The sequence below is a fragment of the Myotis lucifugus genome, unplaced genomic scaffold (genome assembly GCF_000147115.1).
Source record: "Myotis lucifugus unplaced genomic scaffold, Myoluc2.0 scaffold_900, whole genome shotgun sequence".
Taxonomy (NCBI): Eukaryota; Metazoa; Chordata; class Mammalia; order Chiroptera; family Vespertilionidae; genus Myotis; species Myotis lucifugus.
The window spans coordinates 61,909-77,693 of record NW_005871948.1 but is presented as its reverse complement, the minus strand read 5'-3'; the positions used below and the strand labels follow the sequence as shown (position 1 = coordinate 77,693).

Genomic DNA, 15,785 nt, shown 5'->3' with positions numbered 1-15,785 from the left:
AGCTGCTCAAATGAGGGGCCTCTGTTATTGGTCAACTCCAAGAGAGAATCTCCTGGGCTGATCCCTGGTGGATGAGGAGCTGCCAGGAGCATCTTTCCTCCTTTTTGTTCTCAGTGATTCTGACCTTTCTCTGGACTCTCCTAAATGTTTCAGTGTAGTTCACAAATGGCCTGGCGACCTTGTCCATCTGTGCTAGCCACACTCAGTCTCAGGTGAAGCACCACCCCTATCCAGATGTGGCTCATGGGGCTGAGCTCTGGCTTCTGAGCAGCTCAAATGCCTTGAGACTCAGACACCTGAGAAACCATTGAGCCCACTCAGCCCTTCCCAGGAAGTTAACCCCAACCTGACACAGGATCCCCAGGGTTCCTGGAGTCAGAAACCCTGGGGCAGCGGTCTGGGCGGGGCTGCCAAAGCTGAGATTCTTTATGAGGATTGAAGAGGCTCCTCAGAATGGGCCCTGGCCGAGCCCTGCAGGGTCTTTCTCAGGGTCATGGTCATTGGGAGGGGCCGAGGGAACTTGACTGAGACTGGTCTCTCTCTGCTGATAGACTCCCATAAGACTGGAACTTCTCTCTGTGGAGAATGTCTGCAGGGCTGGAATCCTGGAAGGGAACTCTGATATTAGAAAGTTTGTCTCCACTGTGTGTGTCCTGCACTAAATGCCCAATCACAACCTGGGAGAAGATGCAGAGGGGGATGGAGGAGAGTCCAGGGCTGTCAGTCCTGTGTGTTCACCCACCCAACACCCAGAGGTCAGAGAGCAATCACTCACCATATATATTGAGCTGTCCAAATCTTATTTCTTTTTTTGAGTCTGGAAGGTAGACTACTACGGTGTAGATTCCTGTGTCCTTCTGGGTGACCCGCTATAACAGCAAGGATCCATCAAATTTTATTTGCTCTCGACTGCTGTATGAAGGCCCTGTTCTATGTCTTCCTAGGAACATTCCAAGACGTGCAATATTATGTTTGTAGTTTGCCCCTTTCCCCCTGTACCACATGAAGCCTCTAACATCGGGAGGCACATTGCGGATATGTAGAATCACATCCCTCCCTTCAGCAGTATTTTTTGACAAAACAGCGAGTTGGCCAGTGGAGGGCACGTTCCAGAAATTTAAGAGTGATTCTAGGAGGGAAGAGAGAAATTGATCAATATTTGGATGTATATGTTGGCATGGAAAGATGTGGCCCTGGATTTGAAACAGGTCTCTTCATCACAGCCTTGGTGTGTGTGTGTGAGTGTGTGTGTGAGTGTGGTCAAGGTCAACAGCATGACCACCAACACTTCAGCACCTGTGAACCTGTTACTTTTTCTGTTTCTCAATCTCTTTTCCAGGTGTCTGGTCGGCTCACCCACTCACTGCCCGCAGACCCCTGCTGACACTTAGGGGTGTCCATGGGAGGCACCTTCATGGAACCCTTAACTAAAGATCTCTGTTTATCACTTTCGGACCTGTCTCTACTTTATACTTTTTATAAAACTTGTGAGTACCTGACATCACATGTAGATATTTTCTTATCTCTCTCCACCCACAGAACGTGAGCTCCATGGGGACAGGGGCTTGTCAGATCTTGCATCCCCAGTGCCTGGAACAGGCTGCAAATACCTGTGGATTAATGAATGTTCCCAGAGTCCTGCACCTCTTGCGGTGTATTTCTCCTGATGCTGGTGGTAAGGATGATGTTTAGCACCCCTGATTATGTTTTTCTCTGGTGCCACCTAACATAAATTGTTATTATTATGTTCACTTTAAAAAAATTCAATACTCAGTGATGAATAATTTAGGAATTAACAGCAACTGAAGTTTCCCAGCCCCAATACACTTCCAGATCATGAGATTTCCCAGTTACCTCTTAGCCATCTCCCTTACCCATCCGACTCTGCCCCCCTGTCCTCTCTCCTCAGGTCCACACAGAAGCCCTCCCTCCACTCTCAGAGCACTGTTCTCCCCAGGACACTGCAGCAAGTCCCCGTCTTTCCTCCTTCAGTCCACCCCAGGATTTTTCCTTCCTCAATGGCCAACATGAGCCCCGGCCAGGGGACAGATCCTCTGCGGATAGGGGCTGAGAGTGACTCCATGGTGTCTGCTTCCTGCACTGTCCCTCCCTCTGCGAGAAGAGCTTGGATTCCAGGAAAGCTCAAAGGCACTGCTGTACAAACTGTTGGGATCTGCTGTCCCTCTTTACTGTGCACTGGGCCTCCTCCTGGTGCAAGATCACTTACCTGCTCACGTGGACCAGGGCAGAGTTTGTGCCAAGGACCCAACTCTTCCTCCCCTCATTTCTGCCACCCTCTCCCCCTCCTTCCAGGTTACCATCTCTCAAAATTTTGGTTGCCTTGGAGCTGCTGAGGTATCTGAACACACATACTCACTCATGCGCTCTGTTTGGAAAGCTCCAGCCTGGGGCATCGAAGTCATTGGCATTCCCCATGGCTTCCAGTCAGGTGCACAGTAGCCTCACCCACAGCCCTCTCTCTTTCACATTTGACTTTTCCCTTCAGAGCAGGAGTTCTGGGGCTACCTCATGACCCCTTGTCACAGGGATGTCACCACCGCTGTGCATTGGATCACCAGTGAAAGTTTATTAAGATTGCGATGCCCAGGTGACACCAGAGATGCTGCTTCAGCAGCTGTCCTGCTAATATGGGTGCCCAACCAGAATTAGATCTGGTGATGTGGTGATGCGACACCCCTCCCCCTCTCCTGTGCACAGGGAGGGTCTCCACATCCTATTAAAATGCAGATTCTGACTCTGCAGGTGTGCGGTGGACCAGAGACTCTGCATCTGACAAGCTCTCAGGGGAGGTGGATCTTAATCGCCTGTGGAGCCCACTTTCAACAGCAAGGCTCATGGCGGCACCTGTCCTCTGAGAGGATGACCCTCTCACCCCAGCATTGGCCTCTGCTCTGTCTTGATCTTGGGTCTGTCAGCACCACACAGAGGGCCCTGCAGGCCCCAAACTGGGGATTATTTCTGTTTGTGACACAGAAACCCAGCTGGGCACGGGGTCTGCTCTTTGTTCTCAAATGCGGTGGGAAGGTTGGATTTCTTCCCAGCAGGAAGGCCACAGAGGTGACTATGAGGGTAAGAAGGGGTCAAGCTGTGTGACAACTGCAGAGGGGACCCTCCCTATGTCTCAGGTTGTCACCAGCCAGGCCTTTCCTTCCAGGGACAGAGACCCAGGACCAGGAGTCTCAGAAGGCCCTGCAGTTCCTGGGAGTGAAGAGGAAGGTGTCTTGCATGTCCTGGGAAGAGAGGACTGTGGTGGGAGCGCAGGTGGTGGTGGGATCCCTGGTCTTCAGGGTGTAGTTTCTGGGAGACTCTTCCTCTCTGTTGGCTGAGCCTGTCCTTGTGCTCCCTGACCTTGGGGCGGTGTCTGTCCTCTGCCTTTGGGGAGTTTCCTTTTATTACCCCACCTTGTTCATGGGTGGTGCCAGGCATGGGACAGGGAGCAGCATATAGAGCCCTGATAGAGCAGGTGCTCTTGGGCCTGTTAAAGTAAGAAACTTCCCAACCTGTGAATATTTTCATGAGTTTATTTGAACCAAGCTAACGTCATATGCCTGGAACAAGATCTCAAATCCTGAGCTTGGCAGTTGTGTGACTTATTTTATATATTATAATAAAAAAAGAAGATGGAAAAAGTTGTGTGAAATCCATTAGGAATTGAAGAAATCTCTAGAATTGATAAATAGTAAAATGGAGAATAACTTTTTTTTTTACTTTGGTGGGTCCAGGATAATTAACATTTACAGCACATAGAAAGGTTGTGCCAGGATCCAGGTAACCTAAGAAATATGTTGTCTCATATGCTGGTCCCAGAGTCTGAGCCTTCAAATTGTCTTGCAAAAGAACAACTACTCTGATGTATCAAAGGTATGTTATCCAAGATGGATAAGAACAGGGAACAGGGCTCACTTAACTTAAAGTCTGACCTTTGCTAACGAAGTTGTATGCCTGGGACATGACTCCCTGCCATCACCTGCCCAGTTAGGAATTTGTAATCAGACCATCCTGTGCAGTTATTTTTGGTCACTGAGCTTGTCAGTCTTGCCATGTGACCCACTGGGCTTGTCAGGCACATTTAAAGCCCATTTTTGTTGTTGTTGTTGTTTTCTTCACAGTCCCTAGAAGTAGCAGGTGGGATACAGCAGTCATGAGGGCAGATTCCAAAAGCATCTGTGGGAGCAGGGGATGGAAATCAGGCTCCTTCTCCAGCTCCTTAGGCAAAGCCAGGTTCATGTGTGAATTCCATGTTGTCTGTGTGTCTAAATGTCGCTCCCTGGAGAGCAGAAGGAGAAATGCAGCCAATGCCAGGTGCTGCACCAGGGATGCTGACCACACTCTGAGAGCTGGCCCTGACACCTGGGCAGAAGTGGGCTCTGGGCTTCAAGCTTTAAGGCTAGTCAGTTGGGCTCCAGTCACAGTGGGATCCAGGCCTCCTGACTCCATCCCAGAGCAGGGTGAGCCCAGTAAAAGGACAGGAGCTGGGGCTGCTTCCATCTCAGAGGGGCTGAGGGTCCAGAGTATTATGAGTCCAGTGTCATGAGTACTGTCCCCTCTCTGGATGTGCTGTTTCAGGAGGAACTCTCTGTCCCAAAGGTTTCAAGAACAGGACCTGGTGATGTCTCTTCTGAGGCTTTTAGTAAAGTGGGCCAAACTGGAGTGCTGATCCCCCAAATGCCCTGTGCTTCTCCATCATTGCATTGGGGTGTTGCATTCAAGTCACCTGTGTCCCTGTCCATCCTCTTTGGTAGTCCTCCCTCAGGGTCCAGGATCTGAAGCAGCTCCACTTGGTGTGTAAACGACAGGAGCTGTGGGTCCCTCTGTTAGGGGAGGGGAGGCCCCTGTGGGACCCTCAGTCCTCTGAGATGGAAGCAAACCCAGATCCTGGGTTCTCCTGTCCCATCCTACTGAGGAAGTTCTCCTTGCTCCCCAGGACATCATGGGTGGTTGAGATGTTCTGGGACTACAGGCAGGTGTCCCACAGACCAGGGAACTTGGTTTTGGAAGTCATCCCCGGATTCTTTTGAGGTCAGTGTGAGCTCTCATTTCCCATGGTAGTACCTCTATCTGGGGTGAAAGATCCAGAGTGTCTGCCAGGTCAGGGCTCTGTGAGAAGACAAAGAACACAGGCTGCTGTCCAGGCCCCAGGAATATGAGACATCACTCACAAGGTGGAAATGGGGAGGGCTGTGATTTTCTGGGAATGAAGGAAGGTCTGCCTCTTCACTCTTAGTTGGTCCTATCTCCCGCCCCTCTGATTGGGTGAGGGGAAAAAACCCATCCCTGGGTCATCCCCACACACTTGTGGCCTCCTCCCATGCTGACACCAATGTCTTCGTGCCTATAAGGAACATAGTTTGACCACTAGTGTCACACAGGGTGACAGTCTTACATTGTGTGGGTTCTCTCATCCATTTAATGAGTGTTTACTGAGCATCTGTCATGTGCCAGGCCTGGAATGGGCCCTGGTACCCGAGAGAACAGGACATACGTGGGACCTGTGCTCATTGAGTTTACCTTGTATCAAAGACAGGGTCTCAGAGAAATCACACCACTAAGGAGTTAATTATAATCCAGAGAAGGGCCACAAAGTAAGAGTTGTATGTACTTGAGTCTCAGATTGTCTGGGGATCACAGAGATCACTTCTGAGAAAGTGACCTCTTGGCTGAGACCTGAAGCATGAGTGGCCATTCACCCTTTGGACAGAGGGTGGTGGGGAAGAGCTGCCTGCACAGGACTGGACTTGGTGGGCAGATAGCTGACTGGATAGAGGAGATTTTGCTGTCCATTGTGGGCAGTGTGAAGAGTGAGAAGGTATGTGGACTGAGGAATGCTGGTGAGGTTGGACCCTGCTGGGCTGTGGGTGCTGCTGAGGTGGGGTCAGCAGACACCTGAGGAGGCTGCAGGCTGTGGAGTAGCTCACCCTACTTTGATGGACAAGCTGAGAAATGTGCAAGAAAATAGTCATGTTAGAGTTTTGAATTTTATGTTCAACTTATACTTTAAGCAATATTTTGTATGTGTATATTTAAATTTAACATATTTATTGATTTAGTTGGCATGTAATAAACTTACCATATTGAAAGTATAAAAATTATTAAGCTTTGCCAGATGCATGCACCAGAGAAGTTGCTACAATGAAGACAATGAACATGTTCTTCACTCTTAAAGCCTCCTTGGGCCCTCTTATAATCTCCTCACTCTGTCCCTCTCCTACTCCCTCCAACTCTAATCTGCTTTCCGTCATTATAGATGAGTGTGCATTTTCTGCAGTTTTCATAATTTGAACCATTTAATGTGCAATTTTGGGCGAATGTTGGCTTCTAGAATCAATGCCATTATATCGAAATAGTTCTTTCCTTTTTAATCCCTCAGGTCTATTCCATTGTAGGATGCACCAAACTTGTTTAGCCATTCGCCCATTCATGGACATTTGTGTTGATTCCCAGTTTGGACTATTGCAAGTAAACCAGGCTCTAACATTTGTGCAGCAAGGTCTTTAGTACAGAATTAGGTGCATGTGAAAACAATAAAGGGCCAGAAAAATGGAAGTCAGGGACGTGACACAGGTAGTCTGGTTTCAAGGTCGCACTGCCACAGCCCCACCCAGAGGGAAAGAAACACCTGCTTCTTCACATAAATCTTTGTCTGCAGAGCACACCCACCAGGAGAAGGAATCACAGCCCCTTCTCCCTTCCAGAGTCCAAACTACACACAAGTGCAGGTCAGAGGCTGAAATTAATTCACACCTGGATTCCCAGTCATTAGAAGTGGGAAAGGTGGTATTTAACCTTTCAGCCCCTCTGGTATAGGAGGAAATATAGAAAGGGGTGGAGAATAGATGTCAAGTGCCAATAGACAATACATGGCATGGTTGAGTCAACTTGCAGGCTCTGTGACCCTGGGCAAGTGACCCCAACTCAAAAAGCCTAATTTTCCTTATGTGATGTCATAGAAAGATATTTCCTGGTTCTTTGAATAGAGCAGTTTAAATTCTTGAAATTTTCTGAGTGATATGGACAATAAGAGTGTCTTTTGTCCCAATGAGGGAACTCCTGACAGGCCTCTGGATAGTTGCAGGGTGAGGACAGGTTGCCATAAAGGCCAAATCTTGATTAGAAGCCTGGAATTTTCAGCTACCAGCATAAGAATCATTTAAACCTGTAGAGAATTTTTATGAGTTTGAGTCAACCTGACGACAATTTCCAGGAAGCAAAATCTCAACTGAAAGTGTCAATTTTGCACCTTATGTTATACATTACAATCAAAGCAGGATGCATACGTGGTTTAATAAAATCCATTGGTGATAGATTAGGAAGGTGAGAGAAAGTAAAACAGGGAAATCTCTGAGATTGGATAAAAAGTAAAACAAATAGACACATAGTTCTTTTGCATTGGTTCATAGAGGATAGTTAACAGCTAACAATTAACATGATGACAATAGCAATGAGGGGTTCTGTGGCTTCTCTGGTGCATTGAGGTTCTGGAATAAAAGAAAAAAATTTCCTGATATTCCAAATGTAAGTTATCTCGAATGTAAAAAGACAACAGACATGTTCAGTTAATATAAAGATTCAGCTTTGTTAGGAAAAAAATACTTAAGACATAATTACCACCATGAGTCACTTTTCGTTAGAAAGTTGTCATTTCAGGCTATCCTATGTGTTTACTTTAAGTCTCTGATTTTGCAAATCATACTATGCAGGCCTCTTCGGAGCTTGTCAGCTTTAGTATGTGGCCCCATTTTCCTCCACACCTCCCCCTTTGGGTCATAAATCAAACGGAATGATTCACTGATGACCAACCTTTTGGTTGGAAATTGGGGTTTCATGGTCCTAGAAAGGCTCATCACTAGGAAGTCTTAGTTTATCTAGCTGAACTATGGACCATTGGGGATAGGGCAAGACTGTATCCTTGGATGGAAGTCAAGGTCAAATTTTCTCAAAAGTGAAAAGCAGGTAAATGGGAGCCAGTCAGGTTCCACTGATCTTCATTAAGAAAAACACTTTGGAGGTGGCGCTCACCCAAGGGGAGCCAAGTTCAGTTCCAGCGCCATGATCGTGAAGCCCAATTGCGAGAAGCCAGACGAGTTTGAGTCTGGCATCTCCCAGGCTTTGCTGGAGCTGGAGATGAACTCGGACCTCAAGGCCCACCTGCAGGAGCTGAACATCACCACGGCCAAGGAAATTGAAGTTGATGGAGGTCGGAAAGCTATTATCATCTTCGTCCCAGTTCCTCAACTCAAGTCTTTCCAGAAAATCCAGGTCCAACTGGTACGCAAGCTGGAGAAGAAGTTCAGTGGGAAGCACGTGGTCCTCATCGCTCAGAGGAGGATTCTGCCTAAGCCTACTCGAAAAAGCCGAACAAAGAATGAGCCGAAGCGTCCCAGGAGCAGCACGCTGACCGCTGTGCACGACGCCATCCTGGAGGACCTGGTCTTCCCAAGAGAGATCGTGGGTGTGGGCAAGTGGATCCGCGTGAAGCTGGACTGCAGCTGGCTCATCGAGGTGCATCTGGACAAAGCGCAACAGAACAATGTCAAGCACAAGGTTGAAACTTTTTCTGGTGTCTATAAGAAGCTCACGGGCAAGGACGATAATTTTGAATTCCTAGAGTTCCAGCTGTAAAGAAAAATGACTAAATAAAGTACATTCTTATTATTGTTTAAAAAAAAAGAAAAACACTTTTTCCCTGACCAGTGTTGCTAAGTGATTCGAGTATCAGCCTGCAGTTCCTGGTCAAGGTCATGTGTCTGGGTTGTCAGTTCAATCCCTGGTCCCAATCAGGATGCATGCAGGAGACAGCCAATTGTGTCCCTCTCATATCGATGTCCCTCTCCCTCTCTCTTTTTCTCTCTCTCTCCCTCCCTCCTCTCTCCTTTCTACTCTTTCTAAAAATCAGTGGAAACAAGATCCTTGGGTTAGGATTTAAACAAACAAAACAAAAAAAAACAATAAAAAAATAAAGAAAAACATTTTGGGTCATTCCTAACCTATAAGCTATCATGATCCAAATTTTGCTGTCTGTCTCATTTCTCTGTCTTTTTCATCTAGTATCACATTTGCGTATAGGTTGAGGGCACACCATACACCTCTTCAGTTTTCAAAATCTGATCATGAGACGGGTTCTCATTTACAATGGTCCGCTTATTTCCCATTGGAAACACTCAAGGGTCATTCATTATTAATCTGATTCTTGCTGGTTGTGCAATTTGGAACTGTAATAATATTTGGAGAAAAGGCTGTAAGAACCAATGGTGTATATTATTACAATTATCTTCTAAAAATTTCATAGACCAGGAAGACAGTAAGAATATCATAAGTAAATTTCCTGTGCCTCAGCAGCAGTCATAGAGGGCCATGTTTTATAACTACTTCAGCCTCATTTGAATTAATATGGTTAGTAGTCTTTCTTGGGTCAGGGTTTAAGCATATCCCCATAATTATGTTCTGGCATTTCTACATAAAATTTCTCAATATTCCTTTTCCACTAACATTTACAGCTTTCCTAGTTTTCAGTTTGCCTCTTTTTACTCATTCAGAAATAATTAACTTGTTAGATCAAACTACTTACTTTTAACTTCTCTTAAAAACACCCAGCCTGGCTGGCGTGGCTCAGTGGTTGAGCATCACCTATGAACCAAGAGGTCACAGTTTGATTCCCAGTCAGGGCATTTGCCTGGGTTGTGGGCTTGACCCCCAGTGTGGGTTGGGCAGGGGATAGCCAAACAATGATTCTCTCTCATCATTGACGTTTTCTATCTCTCCCTTTCCCTTCCTCTCTGAAATCAATAAAAATATTTTTAAAGAACACTCCCAGATACCTTTCTTCCTTTTGCAATAGCATTCCCTCTACATTTCAAAATGTTATCAGAAATAAAAACAGGCATGGAGCAAAGTTGCCTAAGACCAGCTGGTAGTGTGCAGGTACTTGACTTCATGCAGGAAAGATTGCAGAATATGAGTTCAGGTGATTTTGAGACCAGGTTTATTACAGCTGCGGGCAGTGACACAAGGAAGGGCCTGGGATACAAGAAGCAGTAGGAGAGTGACAAGGTGTGGCTGCTTTGGCTCTCTGGAAACTTTATGGGAGAGAAGGGAGCCTATACAAGGCTGCTGTCAGCTCACTGGAGAGTCAGAGGCAAGGGGACTTGGGGATAAGTTCAGGGGGTTAGCCCAAGATGAGCTAGTGCTGCCTATTGTTCACCTGGTTGCAAGTCTCCTGGGTATCACTTAAGGTTTAGGTGAAAGAAAATTCACTGGAAAAGAAGATTTGAGTGGGTGTGCCCCAAGAGGGGCACATGCTGGCTTCTTTTTCTTGAGGGGTTCTATCTAGTTTTCAAAGGTGGGGACTTAGGGGAGGTCTCAGGGAAGATCTCAATAGAATATTTATCAGCATCACCAGGTTTGCCCTTTCAGATCGTGGTCTCCACTGATTGGTCAACAGCAGGACAGGAGGTCTAAGCCAGATGACCAATGGTATGCCAGGGGAGGAAAGGCCATCCTGAAGGCAAGGTCTAGGATCAGTTTTGCCCATTGCTAGGTACCCGAGGCTTTCTGCCCTGGTGACCTTCTGCATCAGTCTGTAAATTGCTCTGCCAGTTTATTCAGCTATGTCTCACTTTCCCCATTCTACATGCCAGGGAATATTCTTAACTTCTTACTGTAATTTGACTACATTTCTTGTGAATGACTTTCAAATATTTCTGACAGACTAGTGATGTTTCAAATGAACCACTCACTAATATTCTAGAAACGGAAGGCTTCTAGTAAATAAGGTTCTTATTTGTTTTTGTTTTTTTAAGGTTCTTATTTATACAGGACAAAATTGCTCCAGTTGAGCTAGAGTTGACAGAAAAAAGAGGGATGTTCAACAGAATAGAGTCATCCATGGGGTTAACAGCCAGTTACACCAGAGGGGGAAATGGAAGGATCAGGGAGACTCCAGCTTACTTAACCCCCTCACATAGGCCCTGGATCTAATGTTCTGGAACCCTTGTCCTGTTCTCACCTCAGGGTGTCCTGGGCTAGGAGAGGTTTGTGAACTCCCTTAGAAAAATGAGTACAAAAAGATTGGAGAAAAAAAGAAGAAAGCAATTGCTTCTTTACAAATCCATCCATCCCCATTAACAACAACACCATAAGTTTGAAGATTTAATATTGTTAACTGTCCATACTACTCCAAGCAATCTGCAGATTCAATAAGGCATTTTTAAACAAATAGAAATATCATTCTTAATTCATATGATATCTCAAGGAACCCTGAGGAGACAAAACAATCTTCCTTACTATCCTGAAGACCAGTATTTAGTGTAGATTTTATTGTATCTGTTTAATTCTATTCACATTTAAGCCAACTTTCTGTGATTTCTTTAAATTCAAGTCTCTGAAGTACATCATAGATGAAGAACCTTCCTCTTTGAGCTACAAAGGTGGGAGAGGGGTGGTCCTTCTTATTAGAGTAGAGAAAGACAAAACCCCTTCACATTCCTTCTCAGCTCCTTTAGGTTACTTTGTTGTGATGCTGCCCTCTGGTGGCCACATTACAACTTGCACCTCCCAAATAGGACCAAACCATTTTTTCTGTTTGTGACAGGGTGAGGTGCCCCAACCCTCTGATAGGCTCTGCTCTGTGTGTGACAAGGTGCGGCACTCCAACCCCCCAGCCAAGGGCCCTGCTCTGTGTGTGACTGGGTAGAGCCATAATCTCCCCATCGGCCCTGCCCTGAGTGTGACAGTGACAGCGCAACAAACCCCTGATCACCCCTGCTCTGTGGGTGATAGAGGGCGGGGCCCCAACCCCCTGATTGGCCCTGCTCTGTGTGTGACAGTGGACAGTGCCCCAACTCCCCTATCAGCCCTACTCTGTGAGTGACAGGGGGGAGCTCCCCAGCCCCCTGATCAACCCTGCTCTGTGCATGACAGGGTACGGAGCCCCAACTCCCGTGATGGGCCCTGCTCTGTTAGTGACAGGGGGTGGCACAGCAACCTCCCCATCGACCCTGCCTCGAGTGTGACAGGGGGCGGTGCTCTAACCCCCAATCGGCCCTACCCTGAGCATGACTAGGGGTGGCATCGCAACCTCCCAATCCGTCCTGCTCTGTGCATGACAGGGGGCAGCACCCCAACTTCCCAATCAGCCCTGCTCTAAGCCCGACCAGGGGCTGCACCTAGGGATTGGGCCTGCCCTCTGCCACCTGGGAGCAGGCCTAAGCCAGCAGGTCCTTATCTCCCGAGGGGTCCCAGACTGCAAGAGGGCACAGGCCAGGCTGAGGGACCCCCCCCCCCCCCAGTGCACAAATTTTTGTGCACTGGGCCTCTAGTATATAATAAAAAAGAAAAAAAAAAGAATTTCAAAATGGCAAAATCAAAGTATTAAAACTACTGCAGGCCCTTCTAAGTGAGTTCACAGATTGGGATCCAATGAAGTTGGCCCTCCCTAGCAAGGCAAATGGATATGTTCATCCTCTAAGTTAATTTCATCCCAAATTTAAGTCATAAAATAACTAGAGACCTACAGTCATCCTCAATGTGAGAACTAGAGACTCTCCCACTAAAGATGAACAAAACATATGATTTCTAAGTGCCTTAGTAAGACATGTGTGCACTGAAGGGTGGCAGTGGATGCCAGCTGATGTTGATGCTCTATGGCAATGACATCAGCAATGACAGTGACAACAGTGTCAGGGTCACTTCTAGCGATCAGCTGTTTAAGTAAAGTATGAGCCGTAAGGACATATACGTCTCTGACCATACAGGGGTCTGACACATCTATGAGGCCTTCATGGCTCCAATAGTCTGGGCCATGCTGGATGGTACCCTCCAGAGTAAAGGAGAAATTTCTGTGCTTGTACCTTGTTCGAATCGTGGTAAGGAGAATGAAAGGTGCTTTGTTAAGCCTCTTGTAATACCTCATAGAGAAAGACATGCACATTCCTACAGTTTGGTTCTATTCTAAGGCAATAGAACAACAGCCATTGACCAGCTTCTAGGCCTCAGGAGAGACAGAGAGTCTGAACATGGGCTGTAAGGTGACCCAGTAGCCAGAACTGCTCATCATGATCTGGGTTCTATCACACCCCCAACAGAAGGTCAGGTGGGGAGAGAAGCATCCATCAAAGATGGAAGTGACACATCCTGGATTATATGAGAACAGGTGGCCAAGACCATGACACCAACCACTCCAGCCCTGTGACCTGTCACAGAGCTCTCACCTGTAAAATCACAGGAATTTCACTTTGACTGGTCAAGAAAGAAGGAAAAGGCTCCACTCACTTCAGTTTATCTTGGCCCTCAATTACTCCTCCCCCAACACACACCATCAGCTACCCCCTTGCCTTTCCCGAGGCTCCTAGTCAGATTTACTCACTGACACACAAATGCCCTGGGACATGGCTAACTTGTTGACTTAACCGAGCCACGTCTAGTGGTATGAGAATAAAATTTGTCCTTTCATGGCTCTCCCAGGTCATGTGGAAACTGCTGCCTCTGGACAATGCTTTGAGATCCAGCTGCACATGTCTCTACTGGGTCAAAACTGGAGACTGGACACCTCAGATCCCCAATTTTGTCTTCAACTCCAAGCCTACCCTGCATTCCCCACTTTACCCCAGTTCCATACAACCCCTTTTCTAGGCTGACTACCCTGCACTACAACTCCCTTCCTGATACAAATCCCACATTGTACAACTCCCAGGAATCATCTTCTATGTTCATAGTGTCCCTTTTCTACAATTCCTCCTTTCTCTTCAGACTCCTAGTCACCAACTGGATGCTCATCTCCTTCTCCCACTTGCACCTATCACATGTCCTCTACCAGCCTGGTGCTCCCTCTTGTCCCAATGTCAGGGCATTATACAGAGTCTTCAACTACCTTGTCATTTCCCTTACCCTGTGTCTCACCCTTCATGCCCATTCAAGTCTAGGGGAATGGGACTCCCCCACTTTTCACTGCACCAGCTCCAGTGGTTTCTCCCTACATAGCTAAGTTGGCCTCTCACTCATAATTCTAAACTCCATTCTGAGTCCCTCAAAAGCCCTGTTCCATGGCACCATAAGTCCCTTTGAACCCACATAATGCGTAACATCCAAACCTTCCCAGGCTTTATAATTTCTCATCCTGACTCTGAGAAGACACCATCCCTCCATGCCCCTCCTCATACCCACCTTTTCTTATCCACAATCCTTCTCTTGCCAGTTCTCAAAGGATTTCAGCTAAATACCACAGAGGCCACAAGGAGCAGAAAAGGAAATTGAACCAGAATAGATATTTATTTCTGATTTCACAGGTTCTGGTTATGGACTCACTAAGAACAGGCACATGGAGTTTGTAAAAACAACAAAGAATGAGGACAGTGATGTCTGGCCTGAGCTCCAGGTCACAGAGTGCCCATAATAACGTCGTTGACTGCAGGCCTGTGCGCGACGGACACGACAAAAATCCTGCATTTTTACTCGAGTTCTTGAGTTTTATGACATACTATTTTTTAAAATCTCTCTGACCTTCCCCTTTAAAGTGCAGTTAAAATGCATGTGGAATGAGAATACTCGTAATGGTTAGGCTGCTGTGCAGGTGCACTCAGATTCTGGGACAAAGGCCACTCCAAGGCAACCTGGGGCCACGGAATGATCTGGGCAGTCATGTCATTTGTTTTGGAGGGTAAGTCAGAAGTGAGAGCAGCAAGTTGGAAACATTTATTTGAAGGATTATAGCAGATAAGGAAATATTGGAAAATTTGAAAATAAGGAAAGATGAGCAAGATGACAGGATCAGCCAATTACAGGTAGGTGATGTTAAAAGAAAACATGCTTTGGGCAAATTGAAAGAGGCAAGAAACACTTTATTGAAGACCGACCATGCAATAGGACAGTGAGACTGAGCTCAACATCTTCAAAAAAAAAGGCTGGGGAGATTTTAAGAATGTCAGCAGGAATCATAGGCATCCGTGTTTGCTGGTTGGCTTTACACAAAAGAAAAGTAAAACTTCTCATGAAATCCTGACAGGATGTCCCTTCACCTCTTGCTGTAAATGTCCTCACCCAAGTTAGGCTGCAACCCTCCCTCAGAGACTGGGACACAGGGACACCACAAGGATTAAATTTCAAAAGGGTGGGCCCAGGATCTTGAAACAAATATTCTATGGGACATAACACTGACAAGAAGTTTTTAAGGAGACTTACGTATATTTCAAAAAGGCAGAGAAAAAAATCTGCAATTGCAAATTGGGATTACATTTTTGAAGAAAATGCTCTCAAACAATGGAGGTCAGAGTCCTGCAGTCAGGAAGAACCCATCTAAACATAAGTGACTCTGAGGCAACATTACCCCCCCCCCCCCGTCATAACAAAACAGCTTTCTGCACAGTGGAGGAAAACACCATTAAATATCTTTCAGACAAGATCCAGTTTGCATCTTCATCAGCTCCTGCATTTATAAGCAGATGAAAAATAGCTGAGAGTCCCTGAACAGAGCAGGATCTGATCTCCCTGAAGGCTGTGCAATGGGAGTTTTCCATAGAGACATTACATGTCCCTCTATAGTCACCTTCCCTTTGATCAAACGAAATCTCCAAGGAAGAAGAGTATTTGTGATCCTACAAAATGGCTGGTGTCACTCAATTTGGCTGATTAGTGACATATGCGCAGAGGAATGACATTCACACATAGTTTGCTCTGTTGCACATGTTTCTATGAAACCTTAGAATGAAGTTCTAACAGCCTCCTGAGGCTAGGAACCTCACCTTCACACTTCACCTGCAGTCTCTCTTGCTTTC

General features: G+C 46.5%; 1 pseudogene; it reads left to right on the top strand.

The window, feature by feature from the left end:
- The first annotated feature begins 5,692 nt into the window (after positions 1 to 5,692).
- Positions 5,693 to 8,670, top strand: LOC102418849 (annotated as a pseudogene).
- Positions 8,671 to 15,785: the final 7,115 nt, after the last annotated feature.